The 9446-nt window shown below is 27.6% G+C and overlaps 1 protein-coding gene across 2 annotated transcripts in view; it reads left to right on the top strand.

Annotated features, from left to right (window-relative positions):
* Positions 1–9446, top strand: part of LOC125841392 (lon protease homolog 2, peroxisomal) — a 369735-nt gene that overhangs the window by 339513 nt on the left and 20776 nt on the right. The window lies entirely within an intron of this gene.

Raw genomic sequence — 9446 nt, 5'->3', positions numbered from 1 at the left:
TGATAATACACAATAAATTAAATAAAAAATTACTTATGATTTTTTTTAAAAAATAATTGGTTAAATTGAATAATTGACAATTTGCCTTAGATATTGAATCGAGTGAAGCTAAATTAAGCAAGATATAGTATGCAATCAAGTTTTTTATATTTGCACTTCATTATAACGTCCTAATTTTCGTTAGACTCGATTTTTCATATTATATTTTATTTTTTTATAACAACATTCTACCTATAGCAACAATGGCATTCATTATGGTGGTACACTCTTTGTAAAACATACTCACATATCATATAAAATTATTTGTAAGAAATATCATATGTATAAAAAAAAATATTAAGATATTCATGATAATCATCATTAATGTCATGCACATAATAAATCATAATAAATCTCGTACAAATATTAAAAGAAAAAACTAGTATATAAATAGTGCCCATCATGTATGCTACTAATTTTTTTTACGGAAAAGGGTCAAAATTGTCTCTGAACTATGTGAAATAGACCATTTATAACCTCTGTTACATTTTGAGATCAAAAATACCCTCACTCTTATCTCTAGAGACCACAAATACCCCTCAAAAGTTAACAACCCAAATTTTTAATGACATGGCAAGTCATGTGTGACTGATCCTTCCACCTAAGCTGCCAACTAGGATTACCACTAACTTTTTTTAAAAATCTAAATCTCCTAAAATTGTATTAATCCAACAAAAAAAACAAGAACAAAGTTAATATTATCGAGCCGTAAATTTTCCCTCATACATACAGAAGATACAGGTATGTTATACAAAAAATCATCCTATCAAGTTAGATATATTATATATTAGTTATTTATCAAGTGGAACTATACTTGGTTAATAGTTAAACTACGATGCAAAAATAACTTTTAACGGCAATAAATATAACTATTAATAAAGAGTGGTAAATATTTACGTAATTAAAAATAAAAGGTTTTTAATTAAAAATATAAATACTTTTTATGTAATTAAAAATAAAAGATTTATTTCTAATTTTAGAAGGATTTCTAATTGTTGGAAATCCTAGTTGGCAGCTTAGGTGGCGAGATCAGTCCACATGGCTTGCCATGTCATTAACAATTTGGATTGTTAACTTTTGAGGAGTATTTGTGGTCTCTAGGGATAACAGTGAGGGTATTTTTTATCTCAAAATGTAACGGAGGGTATAAGTGGTCTATTTCGCATAGTTCAGGGGCAATTTTGACCCTCTTCTGTTTTTTTTATGAAATTAGTTAACAAATACATTATTTCTTATAGTAAACATGAAATTTTTAAATAAATATTATCGGTACAATTAGGTTTGACGGTAATACTAAATCGGGTTAATTTATTTGAACTTTTTATCATACCCAATTTGAGTTTGTGCCTGAGTTAGGGGTGACAAAACTAAACTCAACCCGTCCAGCCTGACCCAATTCATTTAGGTTTGGATTGGTTATTGACCTACCCATCTGTTAGTTCAACCCAACTCATGTTAACCCATTAAAAATTGGATTGATATGTAACCCAATTTGATTTTTGATAAATCTTGTCAAAATATTATTAAGAACTTTTTATTTTATTTTATATGTTATATATAGTTATAATAAAGAAAAAAAATTAGACACTAAAAGCTTATAAAATAACAAATAAAGCTATTAAAACTTAGGAAAAATTGGCGGGTTGAGTTATGACCCGTTTTACCCCAACTCATTTAGGCCTAAACAAATTTGGATTGAATTGGGTCTTGACCCATTTTAACCCACACAAATTTAACCCAACCAGGCCTATCGCCATCCCTAGTCTGAGCTGAGCCCAGAGCAACTTTTTTCTAGAGAGAGTTAGATATATATCTATTACCTTTTGTTCAATTAGTTTATTAACATAGGCAATATATATATATATAATGTATATATTTAGTATAAAATATATTATTTTTATATTTTGTAAATTAGATGATCAAATATTTTATAACAATCAAATCATATGCATTCAAATAATTAGCACTAGGCAATAACACAAGAATTAAATAAATCATACAATAACACAAGAATTAAATAAATCATACTTTGCATCTCTCTATTGAACCACGTCAATAATTTAAAGAGCATAACAAAGATCTGGTCTAGTTACATTTGTCACTCAAGAAGTACGTTTAGTTGTACTCTCTCTCTCTCTATATATATATATATGTGATTAAAAGGCTATTTATACCGACTTAAAAAGTATCAAAATTTAAAGTGTGAATTAATTAAGATCGACTTTCATAAAGCACACTAGTATAGGTGTTATTTATTTAATGTAATAATAATTTTAATAATTACAATATACATATTTCGTTCGAATTACTTTTAATTAGATAAATTGTATTTATCTATATCTAACAAATGTATCTTTCATGTCTCGCTTGCCTTTTTCCTCTCTCTCATTCGCCTTTCCAAATCCTCTAATTTTTTGTGATTGTATTTCACAATTTCAAAGAGTATAGTTTTGAGCGTTACATTATAAAAATATAGTATTTAGTTAACTTAATTGCTACGCCTTAGTCCGGACCACTAACATTTGGTGATATCATGGCTAACATGTGTCACGTTCTAGAAATTTGACTATTTTAAACGTTATCCTTTTGGCCTGAAAATTTGGTCAGAATTTAGCCAGAATGATAAAATAACATATTTCACACTATGTTATTTTACATTTTTGAACATTTTTACCCTTTTAATTTTAATACATTTTAATTAAAAAATAGAAAAATGATCAGTTTATTTTAAAATAAAAAAGATATTATAGACTTTTTAAATTTCTGGTCATTTAGCATTACCCAAAAAATCCAAATTATTTAGTTATTTCTCTTACTAAAATGAAAGTCACACTTTTATGCTAGGAAATATGACAATTTCAACTTGCCACTGTTGTTAGTACACACTAAGCTTGAAAATTTTGCAACATTTTCGTGTTATCGACACTTCACATTTAGTGTCTAATATATTCGTTTATTTCAAAATCAATTTTTTAAAAATTTATTCGATTTTTTTCATTCTAAAAACTCGAATCCGTCGAATTGCTTAGTATATATCAGTACTACTTTATTAAATGAACAAGCACGACCAAAAAATGGACTACGAACCTAACACTAAAAGTCCATTTATTTAGTTGTTCAATTTGACCAAATTTCTTATAATATAATATAAATTGCTTCAAGATAAATTATTTTTAGTTATTTAATACTGTATTCAATGACGGAGATGATGATCAAATTTAATATTGTTTATTTAAGTTCACCTACCACGTAAGCTTCCTTTCATAGCAATTATAAGTGTAACAATTTGCATTCATAAGGTGGATATTGACTATATACACGTGGAATTGTGGAAAGAAATTTCTATGCTATCATGTCACTAGAATTTTTATTTTTTTTTATGGTCGTAATCGGGGTCAACTTTCGTATATTTCGATTAATTTTACGAAATATCTGTTATCTCCTATTAGTAATAGGTATCAAATAAATTTGTCACAAAAAAACTATTTATGTTAGTCTTTTTAAAATTTAAAAATAAAATAAATTATCTATTTATAACTGATAATTAAAATGAGATAATAATATAAAAATTATTTACGTTGACGGTATAGTCAATTCATCTAAACATAGTGGACCATTAGTTTGTACAGTACTATGCATCCCATTTATTGGAGCCCAATTGGCTGCCCACCTATACATAAATGAAAAAAACTAGGAGACCTTCTACCGGTATAAATTTTTCAATAGAAAGTTTAATGTGAATTTTTGTGTGGGCTTAAGTCATTTACGGCCTCTTAAAGTTGTTCACATAATTCACTTAAACATCTTAACTAAGATTAGTACCTATTAGACACTCTAATATTAATGAATTTGTACCTATTGAACACAAAATGATAATAAGGTTTTAAAATGTTGTGTGTAATTCACGCGCATTATCTTAGAAAAAATAACGAATAAAACTGCAACACGTGACATATGGGCCAATCTAATGAATTTTCATTTTTTTAAATAAAATAAGAACTCCAACCTTTAATAATCCAAAAAATTAATTAACAAAAAAGGAGTAAAAAGAAAACCCCCACCCCCACACAAACCCACCCACCTTTTTTCTTCTTCCATGTCACCGGCCATCCTAATTCCTCCGACAACAAATCTCAATTTCTCCGGCGACAGCAAAACGAAGAAACAAGAAAATCTCTCCCACCCCGGTGTCCCAAATCCACCCACCTAATCATTTGTCTTATCTTCTTCTTCTTCTCCGTCATGTGTTACCCGTCATTTTCTATTCCTCTGAAAAAAATTATAAACTTTTTCTTTTTATAATGAACTATGGGCTATTGAAATCCAGTTTGATGCAAATACTGAAATAAATTATGAAGCATGATAGATTAATGAAGTGATTGTTGAGATTCTTTGTGAAAAATAAATCGATATTGATAAATTATTTCGAAATCAACGACGAAGAAAAATCACGAGGATTCAAATGAATTATATCAAATTTCCTGATATCATTTTAAATATATGGTTGGTGATGTTTGTTGATCGAAGTGACTGGAAAAAAAATAATGGACAGAGGTTGCTTTTATAATTCCGATGTTCCATTTTTTTTCTTGTTGCAAATTCTTGCAAATTTTATTAACATTCAATTTTTATTGTGTAAAGAGTGCAAATTAAAATCGAAGAACAAAAATAAATAAAATATAAAAAGCTTGAAATGGGGCGAAGAAGACGACCTTGGTATAGCCTACATGGGTGAGGATGAGGTTGCTTTCTTTTTAGGTATAAAACATTATCTTAAATAAAAATTTTAAATTTTTTAATTAACAATACATGCCAAGTGTCATTAGGAGAAAAAAAAGTACAAATTTATTCTAAAAAAATATATATAAAAAAAAAAATGGGACCTATTCACGCGCTGCAATAATGTGAGATACACTTATTTTGCCACATCAATATTTTGTGCTTAATAGATACATGTTTTGAACAATTTAAGTGTTCAATAGGTACAAATCTTAGTTGAGATGTCTAAGTGAATTATGCGGACAATTTTAAGGGGCCGCAGATGATTTAAGCCTTTTGTGTGGGTTTTGCGTACAATTAAATGTTATGTCAACTAATGGAGAAAATGACATAAATAGTCCCTTAACTATAGGAGTAGATCTAAAATGGTCCCTTAATTATACATTTAACGAATTTAGTCCTTTAACTATTCAAAAACTTATTAGCTTTTGTCTCTGAACTATACACTTACCGGTTTTAGTCCATTAACTATAAACTTACCGATTTTAGTCCTTTAAGTATTCAAAAACTTATCAGGTTTGGTCTTTGTCCATTTTCTAATACAAAAAACTTAGGTTTATATTAACGGAATCTATGTCTTGAGAAATTAAATCCTTTAGCAATTTTTTATGTTGTTTCTCTCTCTCCACTACTTTTTCTTCAAATTAACCTTATGTGAAAAACCTTAACCTCAACGATTTAAAATAAATTCACGAGGAAAAAAAATATAAGTCATAATTTTACTCAACAGAGGATAAAATGAAGCATATTATTGCTACTAAGGACTTGAATATTCTAAACTTTATTATAAAAAGAAAATAAATTATTACCCGTTAAATTCAAAGTTTGTACTCCAACAACTTCATTGAGCAGAATTTGTTTAATTTTTCAGAAATTGAAATTTATAAAATGATAGATATGCAATTTTTTTAAATGGGTCAATTTTATTATTCTATTCATTTTATTTTACGTAAAGAAATTTGAGTAAATTAAATAAAATTTGCACTAATTAGCATATTCAAGTGCAAATTCAAGCCATTAACAACAATTATATGCTTAATTTTATCCTCCATGGAATAAAATTAGGACTTATATCTTATTTCCTCATTAATTTTATTTTGAATCGTTGACGTTATTGCTCTTTTCATAAGAGTAGTTTGAAGAAAAAGGGTGGGGATAAGGTAACAACTTAAAAATGGGTTAAAGATTTAATTTCACGAAGATTCCCGTTAATATAAACCTAAATTAAAAAAATGGACAAAGACCAAATCTGATAAGTTTTTGAATACTTAAAGGACTAAAATTGGTAAGTTTATAGTTAAGGGACTAAAACCGGTAAGTGTATAGTTAAGAGACCAAAGTTGATAAGGTTTTGAATAGTTAAAGGACTAAATCTGTTAAGTGTATAGTTAAGGGACCAAAGCTAATAAGTTTTTGAATTGTTAAAGGACTAAATCCGTTAAGTGTATAGTTAAGAGACCATTTTAGACCTACTCCTATAGTTAAGAGACTATTTATGTCATTTTCTCTCAACTAATGACAATAGTATTCAGTTTCAATTGAATACTGACTACTTAATAAAAATACAAATGAGTTTCATTCATATAAAGTTTTATTTGTTGATACTTTAAAGAAAATTTGCAATTGTTATTTTTTGAGTTCATACTGAATTAACTTGAACTACATAAAAAATGTAAATCACACTAGACAAGTCTGATGTGACAAACTCTAACTGAGGAAGTTGTTTTTTAAGAGTGTGTGTGTGTGTGGNGGGTGTTTGTTTTTTCATTCAATTGAGATTTTGTTTCATTATACAATAAATCAATATTTGTTTTAGACATTACGATAATATCGTTCAGCAGAAAAAGAAAAAAAACATTTAATATTATATTGAGAGTTTTATATGCAAGACAAAGGTGTAACATCGATTGGTAAATTTCATGTATGGTGTGAAGTCTACATTGATATGGGAAAGAAAGAAAGCTAGCTACTTATAAGATGCGTGTGAAGACATTTAAGAAAAATCATACTGAATTTGCCTAAAATGAATAATATCATATCATACTATGTGTTAAAAATATTTTTAGATTTCTTAAACTCAAATATCGACTAAGCTTGCTCTGCATCTTGAACCTCATCATGCCTTTCGTTGGCGACACACGGAGGAATGCCCTATCAACAACTATAAACCTCAACGGCCAACACCTATGATCGACATAACTCTGGTGCCTACTCTGAGCTATGCATGATTCCTGAAACGTAGGTACTAAAAAGACAATTTTAAATTTGTCTTCTAAAAGTTTCTTATAAAAATACTCTACTCATCTATATTAGTTGTCACATTTTTCTGTTACATATTTTTTTTAAAGAAAACAACGAGTCAAACATGTGTTTTATTAATTTATCATTAACTTTTTTTAATGTAATTGGTTTTATTTACGTAAAGAATCAATCAATCTTTTTAATAATATTAACAAGTAATATAAAACTGAAAATACTAAAATTTTATTTCAACTTTCAAAGATGAACGCAAAAGACGAAATTATAAGCCGAAATGAGTCTATGACAACTAGGAGAAAAATCCTATGCATTCCACAATTGATAATTATTGATTCTAGTAGTTTGACTTTCACCAAAAGCACCCAAAAAAGTGACAATTTTTATGGACAATTTGTAACATTGCATTATAAAATATCTTTAGTTGATTCTAATTTTTACATATTGTCACGACTGACGTTACATATGATGACACCATAACTAAAACGTCATTTTTTATAAAGTAATTAAATACTTCCTTCGTTTCAAATTTGTCGGTCATATTTTTCTTTGAATTAGTCTGTTTTTAATAATGTATCTTTTTTTTATTTAATTCTATTTTTGACATGATAAGTTTAAGATCATTAGATTAAGTGACATTTTAATATATTATACATATCTTTAGTTAATTTAACTTCCCAAGTTTCAAACTTTCTGAAACTCAATATCAAATTGAAATCAGACAAATAAATTGAAACGGACTTTAGTTAGAATATTATACAAGAGGCCGGTGAGAAGAGGAACCCTACCAAACTTCCTAAACCAAAAAGTAGTTGATAGTGCAATATTGAATTAATCTTGTAAAACTCGTGTTTGAACTTTCTTCTTGTCCTTGGTCTATTCCTACTACAATCTAAATTAAGCACGAACAACAATAGTCATAATGTTCGATATTTTTAATTACTTTGTAAGGCATCTTAGCAATATAATGTCATTAATTAGCAACTATATTTTATTAGACTCTCTTGTTATGTTGGATATTGGATCTGAATCGCGAATCATTTATATATATGTGGGATGATACGATATATTTATAGGAGATAAACTACAAAGAAGTTGACTAGGTAAGTTAGTTAGTGTTCTCACACCTAAAGTCGACTAATTCGGATTTTTATTAGTGTTTTCTAATCGAAACTTTTTTATATTCAAAACTCGATATACCAAGACCTCTATTGAAAAAAAGAAATAACAATAACCCATCTACTACGTACACCATATCAATTAACTGTTTTTAATAGGTAAACAGTCGTTGTTCATATTACTGAATTATTCATTATTCAATTAAAATAATAACACGGAAAAACAATTACTAAGAAAGACCTAGGCATTTCAAACATGAGGCAAATTATATTTCATTGAGTACCTCATCATAACGTTGCATCGGTGACACCGGCACAAGTTCGTCACTCCCCCACCCCCCAAATTCTACTATGTATAAATTTTTACTCGTTTATTTTAATTTGTTTGTCTTATTTATTTTAGAAATAATATTTCGTCTGACAATTCTTTAATTTAATTTTTCTCATGACATGTTTAAAATTATAAGATTAAAATATATTTTGTTATATTTTATATACGTTTAGTCTGAGATCATAATATTCAAAAGTTTTTTTTTTTTTACTTTTTAAAATTTTGACAAATTAAAATTAAACAAATAAATTAAAAATTGAGGGGATGGATAGATTGGAAATGTGAACCTATTATGTATTTGTTAGGTTTACATCTATACACATATGAATTTTCATGAAAATATAATATTTTAATGATCAGTCTATTTCAAAGTAAATTGGATATAACTTTCCTTAGTTAGCAAACAACTAAAAAATGAAAATAATACAATATATAATATTTTAATGATCAGACTACTATACACAAAAAATAGCTAAACTGTACCGTCCAAAAAATTAATATTGTAAAGGTTTATTCAATTTCCAACACTATTTTTAAAAAATTTTTAAAGCGAAACCTTTTTTCTAATGAGATAAACTAGCATTAATTGAAAATTCTTTGTTTAGTCGTCCAAAATTGGTGGGTATTAGGGGTACGTTCTTGGTCTTCTTATATGATCTTGATCTATTCATCCCTCATAAGCTAATTTTTATGATTGAGTCAAGATTAAGATTCATTTCTTAACATGGTATCAGATTCAAGTTCAACTCAATTCATTATTTCATCAAATGTTGCAGTGTTGTTGAATATACGGGGAAGTGTTGAGTCTCAAATCGATAAACATTAAGTTCGTGGTGATCTCCTCGAATATTTTAAAAAATCCTTCTCTCAAACTAGCTTTAAATATTTAAGTTAGGTTTAAAATTTATTTTTATTTAACACCA

Source organism: Solanum stenotomum, chromosome 10 (genome assembly GCF_019186545.1).
Source record: "Solanum stenotomum isolate F172 chromosome 10, ASM1918654v1, whole genome shotgun sequence".
NCBI lineage: Eukaryota > Viridiplantae > Streptophyta > Magnoliopsida > Solanales > Solanaceae > Solanum > Solanum stenotomum.
The sequence above is the reverse complement of the archived record's forward strand: the minus strand, read 5'-3'. Positions and strand labels throughout refer to the sequence as shown.